The sequence below is a fragment of the Callorhinus ursinus genome, unplaced genomic scaffold (genome assembly GCF_003265705.2).
Source record: "Callorhinus ursinus isolate GAN/ISIS: 27379988/994484 unplaced genomic scaffold, GSC_fseal_2.0 scaffold46, whole genome shotgun sequence".
Taxonomy (NCBI): domain Eukaryota; kingdom Metazoa; phylum Chordata; class Mammalia; order Carnivora; family Otariidae; genus Callorhinus; species Callorhinus ursinus.
The window spans coordinates 3,709,437-3,726,482 of NW_027397108.1; the positions used below are offsets into that span (position 1 = coordinate 3,709,437).

The 17,046-nt window shown below is 43.4% G+C and overlaps 1 protein-coding gene and 1 long non-coding RNA gene across 2 annotated transcripts in view; one reads left to right on the plus strand and one right to left on the minus strand.

The window, feature by feature from the left end:
- Window positions 1-17,046, minus strand: part of LOC112814716 (uncharacterized) — a 696,136-nt gene that overhangs the window by 95,601 nt on the left and 583,489 nt on the right. The window lies entirely within an intron of this gene.
- Window positions 16,210-17,046, plus strand: part of LOC141370824 (uncharacterized) — a 14,432-nt gene continuing 13,595 nt past the window's right edge. Inside the window, exon 1 of the long non-coding RNA XR_012375233.1 lies at window positions 16,210-16,266. This is a non-coding gene — a long non-coding RNA (uncharacterized lncRNA). The remainder of the gene's footprint in view (window positions 16,267-17,046) is intronic.

A 17,046-nucleotide genomic window follows, 5' to 3' on the forward strand; every position in this document is an offset into this window, starting at 1 on the left:
ATTAAGATAAAAAGGCAAGCTATTGATTGAGAGAAAAGACTTTTGCCATGAATCTGAGAAAGGATTAGTATCCAGAATATACAAAGAACTCAAAACTCAACAATAAAACAAAACAAAAACCAAAAAACAAGCAACCCAATAAAAAATAGACAGAAGGCACAAATAGGCATAAATACTGATGAGGACATATAGATGGCAAAGAAACACATGAAAAGATGTTCCATACCATTAACAATTTGCTAAGTGCAACTTAAAACCACAATGAGATATTACTCCACACCTATCAGAATGGCTGAAGTAAAAAGTAGTGATGCCCCAAATGCCAGTGAGGAGACAGAGAAATGGATCACTCATATGTTGCAGGTGGGAATACAAAACAACAGTACAGCCACTCTGGAAAACAGTTTGCAACTTCTCACATGGCTAAATACGCAACGGTCGTGTGATCTATTAGTTATACTCACTCCAGGATATTGATCCCAGAAAAGCAAAAATGTATATTCATACAAAAAACTGTCCATGAATACTCAGAGCAGCTTTATTCATCACAGTCCCAAACTGGAAGCATCCCAGATGTCCTTCAGCAGGTGAAGAGTCAAACTGTGGATCCATACCATGCAATATTGCTCGGCAATAAAAAGGAATGAGCTATTGATTCATGCAACAACTTCGATGAATCCAGATAATTTTACGCTGAGTGAAAGAAGCCAACCTCGAAAGGTCACATACTGTAGGATTCCATTTATACAGCACTCTTGAAGTGAAGAAATTATGGAAATGGAGGACAGATTAGTTGCTGCCAGGGGCTACGGACAAGGAGACAGGGGAGGTTTTTAAAAGGGCGGTAGGAGGGCTCTTTGTGCTGATGGAATGGCTCCGTGTCGTGAGTGTGGTGCTGGACACAGGCACCCACCCTCGTGATAACACTGCATAGAACTGATGCATAAAACCAGTGGTACCTGAGAATGAGTGGACGGTATCCATGTCAATATCCTGGCTGTGATATTCTACTACAATTTTGCAAGACGTTATCACTGGGGGAAAGGGGTAGAGTCTACATGAGGTGTCTGCATTATTTCTTGCAAGTGCCTGTGAACCTACTGTTTTCTCAAAATAAAAAGTTTAATTTAAATAGCATAATGTAAGTTGCTAGCAAAACAAGAAAAACTGTTTAAAGTTTTGACCCATTGCACCTGTTTGCACTTTATTTTATTTATTTATTTTTCTTTTGGGCGCTCACTAGTTAAGCATTGATTGGCCAAGTTCTATCTTGTTCATTCTGAAGGATTCCAACAAGTTGTTCAGGGGCAATACAGTCTAAAGGCAGTAGATGGAACTGCTATGTGAGGAAACTGGGTTAAAGATCTGGAACCACAGCTGTGTGCTTAACAAGTTCATTTATTAGGGACCTCATTGCACATCCATCGGGAAGGGTAATTAAGCATGAAGATTAAGTCGGGTAGTACCTTCCTCAGGAAGGCCACTCTGGGTTACAGACGGCCTTTACCAGGAGCGTCAAGACTTGAGCAGCTCCCAACTAGTCGGGAAATTCAAGCGCATTATCTCTTACTGGGGAGGCGGTAATGACCGTCATGGAAGAAGGAGACCTCAATTTAAGCAAACAGCTGTTTTTCCTTGACAACAGAAGGGTAAACAGGGCTCAAGTTGGCCCTTAGTGAACTGATCCATGGAAAGATAGTTTAAACAGATTTTCTCATTGAGCACAGTGAGGAAAACACTCAGCCTCACTGCCTGGCCCTGCACAGGTAATGCGCAGAATCAAAGAAACTGTTTTTTTCTGGGAGCCTGACTAAATAAAGGGACCCTATCCTCTGCTGGCCTGGTTTCTGGTGCTCTCCCTGGGCTGCTGTTTGGGCCCTGCGCTCTCCTTTCAGGAAGATTATTTGGAGCCCCAGGCTGGGAGGCTTTGTGGCTTGTCCAGGGGCAGTCCTGTGTCCTAACCGTTATCTAACACTGAACTGGCGGGCCCTCCAGTCAATTTCCCTTGGCACTGTGAGGTGGCTCAGCATTAAAATTCTTCAGATTCGCTCCTGGCCTTTGCAGTGGGGAGGATTTGATTGTAGCACTGGAGGGCTGGGCAAAACCCCACTTGCTGTTGACAGTCAGCTGTGATTTTCCATCAGCTGCATCTCATTATCCCGTCAGGGCTCCCTCATGCCTATCGATGAAAAACAATGTGTAATCACTTGCGACTGATTGCAAATCACTCTGCACGGCCTGTGCGAGCTTGGCCCACGACCATGTGGCCTAGACTGCCAAATGGTCCCCGGGCTCTGTGGTCCCCACGCTGCCTTCTCCATGGGGGCTCCAGGAGCTTGGGGCACAATGGCCATCCTTTCTACTTTGGGTGAAGTGGGCAAAAGGGAAGTGGGTCAAAGAGGAATACTGGCTAATCACAAGCCCCACAGAACTACAGAGTCAGGATCAGAATAGCTATTTTGTGGAACTCATTTCAGAGACAGAGAAACATCCCAGACTGTCCTTCATGGAGAACTAGATGAATCCTAGGATTCTAGGACCAAGAATTTGGGGGGAGTATGGACCACATCTTTTCTTCCCTTCCCTTCCTTTCCTTCTTTCTTTCCTTCCTTCCTTTCTTTCTTCAGATTTTATTCATTTGAGAGAGAGTGAGCGAGAGAGAGTACACAAGCAGGGGCAGGGGAGTGGAAGAGGGAGAAGCAGGCTTCCCATTGAGAAGGGAGCCCGATGCGGGGCTCGATCCCAGGACCCTGGGATCATGACCTGAGCCGAAGGCAGACGCTTAACCGACTGAGCCACCCAGGCGCCCCTGGACCACATCTTTTCTAAGAGACAGTAGAGCATACTGGTTGTAGAACTCAGGCACTAAGGCCCTCAGATCGGATTCAAGCCCAGATTCTGACTGTTACTACCTGTATGACATTGAGCGCCTCACTGTTTATCTCTGAGCCTCAGTTTTCTTATCTGTAAAATGGAAATAGCAGTACCAAGCATTTAGAGATGTTTTAATGATTAAATGAGATAACAAATGCAAAAGTTTTAGAATTCACCGAATGCCAGTGGTTGGTATTAATATAATTTGAAGTTGAAAAAGACACTCATTTCTTAGTATCTGATGTCAGCACCCATACTGTGTCCTCTTTCCACTTAAAGGAAAAAAAATCTGTGACAGAAAAATCCCACGTTCCAAAAGTGTTTCCTACTGAAAACTATACCAGTCCTACAAGGTACAACAGAGGCAGAAAAATATAGTCAAATATACATAGAAAAGGGGTTTATAGATCTCAAAGCACATTAGCACGGAAAAGGAATGAGGTTTGTCATTGCGACACATTAGAATCACCTAAAGAACTTAAAATAAATATCGACAACCAGCCAGCCTCTATCTTAGACCAGTGAAATTCGCATCTTTTGGGGTGAGGCTTTGGCATCCTAATTTTTACTGGTCTGCTCCCCTCCCCCCATTCCGGTCAGGTAATCCGAATGTATGGCCAGGATCAGAGCCACAGTATGGAAGAGATCCAAGATATTGCAATTATAAAAAGTGTCCAACTTTATTTCAAAGTAGCACTTCCCACACTTCTTTGACAGAGCAATACATCTCTTCCCATTTGTCTTCCTCCTCTCCTCCTTCCTCCTTTTCTCTTCCTCCTCCTCTTTTGAAAGATATGCCAAGAAACCATGCTGGAAGCCTTCTTCAGCTTCCCACCAGGGGAAGCCTGGGTGGAAGGCTTTCTGAATTTATCTTTCTCTGGTGCTAAAGAGCTCCCAAGAGCCGGGAAAATGAGGGAACAGTCTATAATTACCCTGATTATTGCCAGCAAGAATGCCCAGAAAATGTAGAGCCACAGACGTGCCCAGACCGTTCTGTAGGCCTCCAGCGAGCTTGCAGGAACCCAACCGGGCAAGGGCTGGAACCTGGAGGGCTGCTAGGGAGGCAGAAGTAATGAACTCTGGAGGTCTGCATGCCCAGGTGTTGGGCTCCCTGGTATTAGCAAGACTTTCCAACAGTCCTCGAAAAGGAAGGAGGGTGTTCAATCTCTTGCAGAGGTTTTTTTTGTTTTTGTTTTTGTTTTTCTCTCTCTCTCTCTTTTTTTTTTAATTTAGACGATTGTCTATTGCCAGCTCCCCGAATATCACCCTACAACTTGTTGATAAGGCAAAGCTGAGTTTATTGCTTGCCATGGTAAGGGAGAACACCACCCTGACAGAGCTTTGGCAACATCTCAGAGAAAAGGAGACAAGATCAGAATTTACTGAGAATTGGAAGTTTGGTTTAAGGTAGTTCCTTTAATGTGGGGACTTGATGGGTAGGGATCACCCGCGACAGTTTAGGAATGGGGGCACACAGTAAGGATCCAGAGACTCTTCCGTCACCACTCGTCTGTCGATGCTTTCCATGGTGGGTCTTGGGGAAAACTCGTGCAATGAAGAATCATTGCATGGGCAAGTGTCTCCTTGAAGAGTGAAGACATTAATGAAGCAATGGAATAATATTGTCATGATGACGTTTCGTTTTTCAGTGTCCAAGCTGTGTGTCTGGGAAGATGGCTTCATTTCTCATTTTTTATGCATTTGTATTATAATGTGGGAAAGTGTTCTTTCAGACCCTAATCTCCTGAAATTGTGGTGCTCCCCCTGAAAACCTTTTTGATTTTGCCTTTTGGATAGTGCAAAGCTTGGGATTGATCTTGTTTCCTTCCTTGTTTTGGCCTCATGGAAGTTCAGAACCAAATCACCTTTAGCGAATGTAAATCACACGGCTTTATGGCACACCCACAGCCTTCTTGTTTCGGATGATCCAAGACTGAGTGTTTCGGTTTTGTGTTTACTGGTAGCAATGAAGGGTGAACAGTCCCACAGGTTCTGTGATAGCTCTTCACAGGCACCACTCCCTGGGGGCAAGGAAATAGATGCCTGGGGGAAGAGGCTGGATTTGTGGGTGTCTGTCCCCCCCAGGCCACCATACTTGGTACAAATGACTTGTAATTTCATTGGAGAAAATCCCAGAGGGTGTCAGTCAATCAAGTAAAAAGCTCTACTAAATAACACATTATATGTTTAAAAAAAAAAAAGAAGATAGCAGGAGGGGAAGAATGAAGCGGGGGAAATCGGAGGGGGAGATGAACCATGAGAGACGATGGACTCTGAGAAACAAACTGAGGGTTCTAGAGGGGAGGGGGGCAGGAGGATGGGTTGGCCTGGTGATGGGTATTAAAGAGGGCACGTTCTGCGTGGAGCACTGGGTGTTATATGCAAACAATGAATCATGGAACACTACATCAAAAACTAATGATGTAATGTATGGTGATTAACATAACGTAATAAAAAAAAAGAAAAAGAAAAAGCTCTACTTTTTAATTTAGCGGTTCCCTGCTTGGGAAGCTTTTTCTCTCCTGGACCTTTATTTCTCTAACAACATGCCTTTCACTTGATGTATCTGTGAATAATTGGGTTTTATTCCTTTAATTACAATTGTAATAGACATTTGTCATTTGTTTGAAAATACACATATTTGCCATATTAGGAAATATTTTAAGTATACAGAAAAAAATACAGAGACTAATATAACTTGGCCAATGCTGTCCTCACTCAACTTTGTGAAATCTTAACTTTTTATTTTATTTGACCATATTCACTTTTAATTTTTTCCCCTAAATAATGCATTCTTACAAAGAGTTAAAATCCACTATATCTACCCCATTTCATCCCTCTCTTGCCAGAAATAACTAATTATCCTGATTTTGGTGAGTATCCTTCTGCCTCATGGTTTTATATGTTTACTAAATACATAAATGCCCATAAACAATGTAATAGCATTATATTTATATTTTAAGTGTTATGTAATCAATAGCCTTCTGCAACTTTCTTTTTTCATTTCATAGTATGTTTAGGAGACTGATTAATTCATTCTGATACATGCACTTAAAAAAAGATTTATTTATTTATGAGAGAGAGAGTGCAAGTTTGCGTGGGCGGGGGCAGAGGGAGAGGGAGAGAGGGAATCTCCAGCAGACTCCCAGATGAGCACAGATCCCACTCAGGGCTTGAGCTCAAGACCCTGAGACCATGACCTGAGCTGAAATCAAGAGTCAGACACTTAACCAACTGAACCACCCAGGCGCCCCTAGGACTCTTGATTATGTTGTCAACCCCCCCAACCAACTGATTTCTGTGCCCATTATATTCTATGTCAAGTTTCCATAAATGCTTGGCTCTGTTTTGGAGCTTTTTATTGGTTTATTTTTCTCTCTGTATAACACTGCCACAGTTGCTATAGATTTATAATAAACTTTATACCCAGTAAGTCTCTTACTTTGTTCTATTTATTCAAAATGATCTTGACTCTATTTTCTTCTTTCATTTCCCATATGAAATTTCGGTATTGTCTTCTCAAGTTCCTTATTATGGTTTTGACTGGAATTACTTTGAATTTAAATATAGATTAACTGGGAAGACTTGCCAGTTTATAATCTGCTCACTATGACCATGATCCTTATCTTCATATACTGAGATTTTCTTTTATGACTTAAGATAACATTTTCTATTTTTTATCATAGAGTTATGTATGTTTTTGTTAGATTTTTTTCTGTAAGTATTTATTATTTAGGTGCCATTGTAAATAACATGAATTTGATAATACATTTTGTAATGATGTAGTACTGATGAATAAGTTTGGGCTAGAGTTGATGGGTGGGTTTGAATCTAGCAACTTTGGTGAACTCTCTTATCAGTTTCAATATTTTGTATATGAAATGCTTTTAACTATGAGTGGGGTAGGAGCATGCCAAATGTCCAATTAGTTGCTTCTAGGTGAGGTGATTATGGGTGTGATTTCTTTTTGTTTCTTTATACTTTTCAATACTTTAAATTTGGTATAACAGGTATCATGTCCTTAGTAATTGGAAGAAGAACTGAAAGTTAAATAACAATAGTGCCAATAAAAGCGTTATTTTAAATTTTTAAAAATTAAAAAAAAAATTTTTTAGGTAATCTCCACTCCTAACGTGGGGCTCAAACTCACAACCCTGAGATCAAGAGTTACATGCTTTTCTGACTGAGCCAACCAATTGCCCTTAAAAGCCATCTTTTGATTAACATCTATACTTTGTCAAGCCTGTGCTAAGTGTTTCAGACACATAATTTAACTTTAATCCTGACAACAACCTTGCATAGAAGATATTGCTTGTCACATTTTTAAACTGAGGCACAGATTGACTTTCTTCAATAGTCACCCAGCCCCTAAGTAGTTGAGCTAGGTTTCACGATACTATGCTGTATTCTTAGGAAAACTCAGAAGGACACTTTCTGGTAAGTTTCGCTTTTATGGGTTCATCTATAGAGGGTTAGTTCATCATTGACAGGGCTGTTTGTCCTTATCTCAGGGCAGAGCCTTGGGGACTCTAGGGAAGTCAGCTTCAGAAAGATTGCCTGGTGGGAATGCAGCTCCCTGGGTCCCCCATGGATGCAGGGAAGCCGGGATGGCAACCAGTTAGCTGGTTGCAGGATCCTGAAAATGAAAACCCAAGTTTGAAAGGATGAATGATGCTCAGGAAGGTGGGGCTTTTCTAGGTTCCTCAGCTAGCAAGAATGAGACCCAGCAATTACACTGCTAGAAAAAGGAAGCCCAACCCTTGAGGGTGAAGATTTGGCCTTTGTCTTGGGTCTTCCTAAAGTTTAATAATGATAAATAGGACTTAAAAGGATTTAAGTAATCTAAAGCCACACATGTGCTACAGCAGAGACAAGGGGAGGAAACATGGGGTGATCCAAAGTAACTTATTGCCTTTGTAAATCTTTTTCTAGTGCATTAATGATCACGGGATGTTAAAATACAACTTGCAGTAATTGCATCTAAGTCACAAGCCAGGCTGTCTAGCCAGATAACACAGGTAGAATCTACCTCTAGAAGAATCTTTATCAACTGCTATCACCACCCACAAGGTCTCACAATTGTATCTCTATACCTCCGTCCCCCCTTCTTTGTCCCCTCCTCCTCTGACTCCGCCCTGCCACCCCTCTTCTCCACCCTAGGTCCTACTCATGTTTGCCTTCATGGGTGCCTTCCTGCATTTAAAAAAAAAAAATCTAAATATTATATTTTACGACTGCACTTTGTGAAGATGAGTATCATACAGGCAGGATTCAATATTACATACTCATTATATTCACATTTTTCTTCTGACTTTAAAAGAAATTAAAATTAAAACCTTTCTTTGGGCCCTGAAAAGTACTGTGGCTCCTGGATATTGAGTGTCCTGTACCTGACAGAGAAATCAGCCTCCCTGCCTGCCCGTCTTCCTGCCTGCCTTCCACTCTTCCTTCTCTCTCTCTCTCTCTCTCTCTCTCTCTCTCTCGTGCTTTCTATTTTTTCTCCTTTGCTGCCTAGACTTGGCATACTAAGGAAAACAAGTTTTCAGTTTCTCCTGTATCTTGCTTACAATCATTTCTGTCATAAGAAGAAAATAAGACATTTCCTTCATTTTCCTTACAAAAATGGAAATCTAACTGTGAATCTACCTTTTTCCTGGAATCCTAACAGGCTTTTTTTTTTTTTTTTTTAAATCCCAACATACATAGCTTACATTTTCTATATTTTTCTTTTTTTCAGCTCCACCTATATACTCTATGCATTTACAAGGAGCCAGAAAGATCCTTTAGCAATCATTCCTAACACTGGCTCAATGTGCATTCCCTTTTCCTTTAGAGTTTAGATATTCAGGCCTTCTGCTGGCACAGTGGATGGCATGGGTAAACGCAAAATGAGAGATGCATGCCCCATCTTGTCATGAAAGAACAGAAGTCACCTGGCTGAGGTGAAAGACACCTGGCTGCTGGGGGGAGCCCATGCAGGCCCCACGGTTTCCCTCTTGTTTCTTGCGGCAGTGGCTACAGTTTCAAAGCTGGTTTCCTCTGCTCTCAGAGCAGCAGACTTGCATTCAGAAATAGCTCTTAGGAGTTAAGGGGTCTTCTTCTTTGCTTTTCTAAAAGATAACTTTCCCAGTATAGCCCCGGAGTCAAAAGGAGGAATTCACTGTCACACACTCAGCCCATGTAATGGTGGGAGGCCCCGAGTCTCTTGAATTGCAGGATTGTGAATCTTTGAGGGCAGGCAGGGGACCAAGGAGGCTCAGGCTTGGCTGTCCTTGTCCATGGGCTGGTGATTTACAACCTCAGAGCGTGCTCCAGGTTTGAGTGAATGCACGATTTAATACTGAACTTGCAAAAGGCCTTCTCCCATGCCATATCCTTCCAGCCTCATGATGAGAGGACAGTGGGTCCCCCAAAGTGGAGCTGCTTCTGGAGCAGGTTTGCCACATGCCTGACACTAGACACCAAGTACCCGTGTTACAGGTGGACAGCGATGTCAGAGCTTCTGTCGTTTATATGGCACAGGGTCGCCCTACATGTCACATTGCTTCATGTCGGGTAGGGGATGCTGGGAGGGAGGATCCAAATAGTCATTGGTGGGAGGACTACTGGATATAACTGCTCAGTGAATAATTTAAGGGAAATCTGCACCAATTTCTTCCATCTACTCTTCCTTTCTTGGTCCTTGTAGTAATAGACACTCTTCATTGAGCGATGACAAAGAGTCAGCCAGTGTGCTGGGTCAGAGCTATGCAGGCAGTTGTAGGGACCTGCAGCAACCTACAGAAGGAAGAATCACTCTCTTTCATTCACTGCGAAGAAACTGAGTCTCAGAGAAGAGTGGTCCCTCCCGGGGCAGGGTGGGGATGGTGGAGATCTAACCAGTTCTTAATCTGAAATCTGTGAGATTGCTTGATTTCCAAATGGAATGTTTAAAGACGAAAAATTAAACATATTTCCACTCCTGAAGGCACTTGAATAATCATCTCCCATATTCCAAGGCAAGAATCTTCTAGCAAACTGCTAAAAAGTATGTGCTTCTCCATTGACCCAATGCAGAGTCCACTGGACTTGGAGTTGGAATCTCAGGCGTGCAATCCCAAATCTGCCCATCACTGCCTGGCGGGTGTCAGGAGAACAGGCAGAACTCACCTCATCCCAGGACTGTGCTAGTTGCCTTGTTTTGTCCGCCAGCCACCCCGGAAGGTTGGTGCTAGTATGGTCTATTTAACAAATGGAGGTCTTTGGCTTCAAAGAAAAGAGTAAATCCCCCAAGTTCACAAAGGTAATGAGGAAGGGGGCAGGACTAGAAAGTCAGCTTTGTCCACATCCAAAGTTCCCACACTCTCCCATCTGCCACCTAACCTGGGACCAGCTGCCTTCTGAGCTTCTGTTTCTTTCTCTGTGCTCTTGCTCTGCTGTTGGGTGTGTAAAATGCAGTATTTTACATGATGATGCCTGATGGAGCCGCTGACATAGGGCCAGAGAGTGTACATGCTTATTGTGTCAAAATCAAAGCCCCATTTTGGAGGTGTTTTAAAATCCTCTGTCTCCAACATCACTTCTTGGGTCAAATGCAGATTTAAATAAAACCTGAGTACATTTGAACAGATATTTTTCGAAGAGAGATGACCATAATGAACAGCAGTTTGACCAACTCTGGCCAAATCTTGTGCTGTGTGACTCTAACTAAAATCTAACGCATTTGGTCAAAGGACATACTACTCTTTATAGGACATGGGTTTGATCTCCTAAAAGGAACACTTAAATGATGTCTACATTTTGAAAACAGCAATGAGCTGTTCCTTGCCTCCTTTAACTGAACAGCTTTTGATTTGAGCTAACATAGGTACTGCTCATCTGTCTGTTTCCAACACCCTGGCAATCCCTAACTCCAGCCCTACCTGGAGATAACTTGAGAAATGTTAGGGAAAACAGACAAACAAAAAATGTTTGCCCAGCCCTCAGTATATTTTGGAATTATATTGGTTTAGAATGGTTCTTGGAAAACTACCCTTTCGAGTTCTCCAGGTGATGCATAGCCAGGGATGAGAACCACCATTCCACGAAACAGTATTTTCAGCTTCACAAAATTGCCAGCCCTTATCAGGGCCTTCACACATGCTGTTCCTTCCTCTAGAATTCTCTTCCCTGTAGGCTTCATCTGGCTGAGTGGTATTCCTCTATCAGATTTCAGTGAGCCATTTCTTTCAATGAGAAACCACCCCCTCCTATGAGCAGACCAGAGGGTGACCCCCACAAGTCTTGCCCCTGTGTTCACATTCTCTGTGACCCACTCTTCTTGAGGCAGGTGAAGCCTTGACTTCCCTCTGGCCAGTTGAATATGGCAAAGGTGAAGGGATTTTGCAAATGTAATTAAGGTCCCAAATCAGTTGACTTTGAGTTAATGAAAAGGAGATTACCACAGGGACGAAATTATGTACTGCCTGGCCCTTTATTGTAAAAGTTTGTCAACCTCTGACCTGGAGCTTGAGAGCTATGGATGGAGATGATAAAATCAGAAGCAGAAGGAGCTTTTTGCACCTGCTTACCTAGGTGGTCAAACATGGGAGCTTCAGGTGCAAGGAGCGTGGCATCTCAGGCTTACCTGCAGGGTGCTGACTCCAGGGTGCACAGAGGCAGCAGGGCCGTGGGTGAAACACCACCTTCCAGTGGCATTTGGACAGTCACATGGAGTCAGTCCCAAGGAAGATAGTTTAAGATCCCATATAACCTTCCCTGAAGCCTCTCAGCAACAGTTGGGGCCAATTCTAGAAAGATCTGAGGGCTTGTATGATATGCCAGTAGAGATGAGTCACAAAAGTGTGTATGAGTATTAAAGTGACTCCATTGGAGCCAACTGTTTGTTGAGGGTTGGGGAAAATCCCCTTTGAGCTGAACTGCTAAGAAGACATCCTGGTGACCAGCCACGGACCAGGCAGCTCAGAAACGCGGCCCATGTCTAAGTGCCCAAGATGAATCCAAAAGCAGAGGCAATTTTCAGAAATGTGTAGTCCAAGAAAACGTGCTTTGTCCAAAATAGACACCTAAATCAGTCAGAAACAGTGTTTATTCTTGTGTATTTTCTGGGTGTTTTAAGTTGTTTTCCTGACAGGCATTCCCTGGCTATTGAAGTATGTTCAGTCACTGTGGAAAATGCAGGACATTATAGTAAAATCGAAATGATTATAATCTCACCATTCAGAAGCAGCTGATTTAAACTTCTGGGCTATGTTCTTTTATTTCTCTATTTTCTTCCTTCTTCCCATCCTTCTTTCTTCCCCTTTCACTCTTCCTTCTTTTCCTTCTGCTGTTGTTTTGCAGAGATAAGCTAGTACTGTCTGTTCGATTTTTGACTTTTCTCTTTTTCTTGCCGATTATAGCATATGTAATTTCTAAGATTATTGAAAATTTGTTGTGAATCAAGACTTCCCAATGTGGGAAGGGGGTAGTTTGGTCCCCAAGGGGGCATTTGGCAATGTCTAGAGACATTTTTAGTTGTCTTAATCAAGTGAGGGTGGGAGGAGTTGGTCTTAAACACCCTACAATGAACAGGGCAGTCGCCCACAACAAAGTACCCAATTCGCAATGTCAACAAAGCACTGATGCTGAGAAATCCTGCTCTAGGTATGTATTTTTTTTTTTTTTTTTTACTGAAGTGTCCTTGACATATTGTATTATACTAGTTTCAGGTGTATTACATAGTGATTCAACATTTATATACATTATGACGTGATCACCATGGTAAATCTAGCTACCATACGTCACCATACAACATTGTTACAATATTATTGACTGTATTCCCTATGCTGTACATCGCATCCCTATGTCTTACTTATTTTATAACTGGAGGTTAGTACCTTTTAATCTCCCTTCCCCATGTCACCCATCACCCCCACACCTCTCCCCTCTGGCAACCACCAGCTTGTTCTCTGTATCTTTGAGTCTGTTTCTGTTTTGTTTGTTCATTTGTTTTGTTTTCTTTTAGATTCTACATGTAAAATCATCCAGTATTTGTCTTTCTCTGTCTTATTTCACTTAGCATGATACCCTCTTGGTCCATTCATGCTGATGCAAATGGCAAGACTTCTTCTTTTTTAAGATTTTATTTATTCATTTGAGAGAGACAGAGAGAGAGCATGAACAGGCGGAGGAGTAGAGGGAGAGAGACAAGCAGACTCCATGCTGAGCACAGAGCCCAATCCCATGACTCTGAGATCATGACCTGAACCAAAACCAACAGTTGGACACTCAACCAACTGAGCCACCCAGGTGCCCTGATTCTATTCTTTTTTTTAATGGCTGAGTTGTATTTCTCTCTCTCTCTGTGTGTGTGTGTGTGTGTGTGTGTGTGTGTGAGAGAGAGAGAGAGAGAGAGAGAGAGATGACATCTTCTTTATCCATTCATCTATGGATGGATACTTGGGCTGCTTCCATAGTTTGGCTATTGTAAATAATGCTGCAATGAACATAGTGGTGCATGTATTTTCCTGAGTTAGTGTTTTTGTTTTCTTTGGATAAATACCTAGAAGTGGAATTGCTGGATCATGGGGTAGTTCTACTTTGAACTTTTTAAGGAACCTCTATAGTATTTTCCATAGTGGCTGCATCATTTTGCATTCCCACCAACAGTCCACACACAAGTCCTCTTTTCCGCACACCCTCACGAACCCTTCTTATTTGTCTCTTTGATATCAGCCAATCTGACAGGTGTGAGGTGATATCTCACTGTGGTTTTGATTGTATAGATATAATATTTGATGTTGTGTATTGCTTTACTGTTTGAGAGCCTTTTATTTATCTTAATACCAGTCCTCTGTTGTTGGGTATTTATTTTGATTTTTTAACCTAATACAAATAGCACTGAAACATGCTCATGTGTTTTGAATTAACATGAAGCATTAATATTCCTCTCTTTTCCTATAAACACTGAACTAAATTAAGGCAGTGAATATGGTACGTGCCAAAGGCCTGTGGCTCAGCAGTAGGTATGGGTTCCTCAAAAGCAGGGCCTGTATGGTTCTTTGTACTCTAAAGGCCTAACAGACAGCCTGGAGCATAACAGGTTCTCCATAAAAACAACTGCTGTACAGTGGTTAATAAGGTTCGTAAATGCCTGCTAATAGGGGAGGATTCCCAGGTTTGTCTATACAACGTTCAGTCCGCTGCTTCCTCTTGTCTGTTTCTCTGAACTTTGTTGGCTATGAGGGCTGGTGCTTAGGATGCAGATGTCAAGCCACTTCACTGCTTTGGTGGTGTTCTGCCAACATCCTGGGGATTTCAGGGATGTTGGTGCTGGTATACAACTGTCACGCTAATCAGCAACCATAGAGCAGAAAGGCATCTGTGCAGACACAGAGACCTAGTGGCTCATTTTACAGATGAGAACACTGAGGTCCAGCAGGGAAATGACTCCACTAATTTTTATATCCCCTGACCTATCAGGCACATGGCCAGTAAGAGAGGGCCACTCTATCTGTGGTCATCATGCTATCCTTTCGATAAGCCAGAGAGAAATCCTACAGAGGCTCATGGGACTTGCTCTGTGACAGCTGGTGGAGCTCTGGGCCACAGTGACTTGTGTGCAGAAGCCTGCAGGCTCTGCCCAGCAGAGGCCCAGACACAGGCCTGCTGTCCCTGCCCCTGGTCACTGCAGCCCATGGAGTTACCCCTGTCTTCCATGAGCTGGAGATTGATTAAAGTCTCTCAAAGTGTGGTCTTGGGCCACCTGCATCAAGACCCCTGGGACTCTTGCTAACCTTTGGATTCCTGGATCCTACCCCAAATGGACCAACACTTTCATAAACATTCCCCAGCAGATTCTCAGGCATGCTGAAATTAGAGCAGCAGTGGGCTAGGCCAGGGTCAACAGATTATCTTCTTTAAAGGACCACATAGTCTCTGTTTTAATGACTCCACTGGGCACCGTGACATGAAAGCAGCCATGGATGGTACATAAACGGGCATGGCCTGCGAGCCAGTTTGCAGACCTCAGAAGAGGTCAACCGAAAGAATGTGAAGGCTGAATCTTTCCTTGAGGAAGTCGGTTTCTATCCTCATTTGACAGAAGGAGACTGTCCATGAGATACTCACTGGGCTACATGTCGGGAGGTCTGGGTCAGATTTTGAGCTCTGTTCCCATCTCCCTGTGTGGCCTTGGCAAGTCCTCCCTTCACTAGGACTCAGTCCCCATCTTGTACCGGTTGACCTCTCAGCTCTCTGTCAGCTCAAGTGGTATGCCTCCTTACTTTCTCCCCCATCAGATAGCATCTGACCGCCCCAGCAGAGTGGGCCTGCTGCCTGTGTGGGGCTCAGTGTAGGGAAGGGAGAGTGGGGGACCCTCATCTGGCCGGGGTTCGCTTCCCAGCAGCTTCTGGGAGTAGTTCTGGGCTCCTTGGCACAGCCTGGAGCTCCCAGGGCCAGGGGTGAGTTACCGAACAGGGCCAGGACTTGCCCTGCTCACCCGTCCCTGCAGGTGCTGCCCTCCAAGGCTCCCAACAGAGACCCTGGCCATGTGGGAGGGAGGGGCAGCCTCCTGGCCCCGCCCCCACACTACCTTGCTGGCTCTGATAGGATGGTAGGGTCAGCCGGGCTCCACCTGCTGCCCTGGCATCTTCCCCTGAGTTCCCATGTATCCCTGTTCACAATGCCCCCAGCCACAGGTAGATGTCCATGTGGACTGCCTGCTTGGGCCTCCCTTCCCTTTTCCATGTCCTTACCTCTGCCTGGAATCCCTTAGACCTTCCTTGCCCATTTCCCTGCTGATTCCTCCTGTGCCATCACCTCTGAGAAGCCTTCCCTGGATCTCCGAGGAGGCTCACTCCTCTCCTCTTTGATGCCCCAACAACCCTGCCCAAACTATCCTTGAGCACTTCTCAGCACATGCACTTCTATTGTTGTGAGTGTGTCTGTTGTGTTTCCCTATCAGGGCAGGCCGCCAGAACCTGTGTGTTTTTTAACTACTTGTGTCTTTCTTTGGGTTTGCAATAACAATGGAAAACAGGGAGAAAAATGATCATAATGCTTCTGCTTGGTTGTGCTCGTATCTCTAGCCAGAATGATCTTTTAGAATGCAAATATGATAGTATCACGCCTTTACTTCAATACCTTCAGTGGTTTCTTTTGAACCTATCAGGTCAAAATACGAATCCTTCACACGACTCAGAGTGACCCTATTCTCGCCTTTATTCTTTCTCCATTTAGAGTCACCATTCTCTCCTTGGATCTCTGAATAGATGAGCTTTCTCGAGTCTGAGTCTTTGCACATGCTCTTCCCTTGGCACAAAAAAAGTTTTTCTCTTCTCTTTTATGTGTATAACCTCTGCTTATCTTCCAGGTCTGCCCTAGAGTCTCTTCCTTAGAGAAGCCTCTTCCAACCCCTCTAAACAAGCTCAGGTATTTTTAACCTACATGTCCATAGTGTCCATTCTCAGAGCTGATGGTAGACAGTAAACCCATGCATACCACTGTATCCATACCAGTTCAAACCCTGAAATACTTTCATAACGGCTAATGGTTAGCTATTGCTCTGAGCCCCTAAAGCCAAGCCCGGCAGCCCTGGATCTCCCTGGGACACTCCCACTACCTACTCCCCATTTCTACGTAATTGAACAACTGAAGGTTTGTTGCCTCACGCTGCAGAGGGCTTCCAGAACCATGATTTGGGTTTATAGCCAGCTGCTTGGAATCAGTTAATTCTGATTGATCCATCTAGCCCATGCTCATATTTCCCCTTATGATTATTTGTCTAATAATAGTATTGCTACATTTGAACCTCCAGAAAGCAGGGATAAGTGTTAGAGTACTAACAGTACTAACAGTACTAAAAGATCCACAATACCTAGGTTAATTGCTTATGGCATTTAATTCTTACAGCTCCATGAGGTAAGAGTTGTTTACTATTCTCATTTCACAACCAAGGCAAGAAAAAGAAAGAAAGAAAGAAAGAAAGAAAGAAAGAAAGAAAGAAAGAGAGAAAGAAAGAAAGAAAGGAAGAAAGAAAGGAAGAAAGGAAGAAAGAAAGAAAGAAAGAAAGGAAGGAAGAAAGGAAGAAAGGAAGAAGAAAGAAAGGAAGAAAGAAAGGAAGAAAGAAAGAAAGGAAGGAAGAAAGGAAGAAAGGAAGGAAGGTAGGAAGGAAGGAAGGAAGGAAGGAAGGAAGGAAGGAAGGAAGAAAGA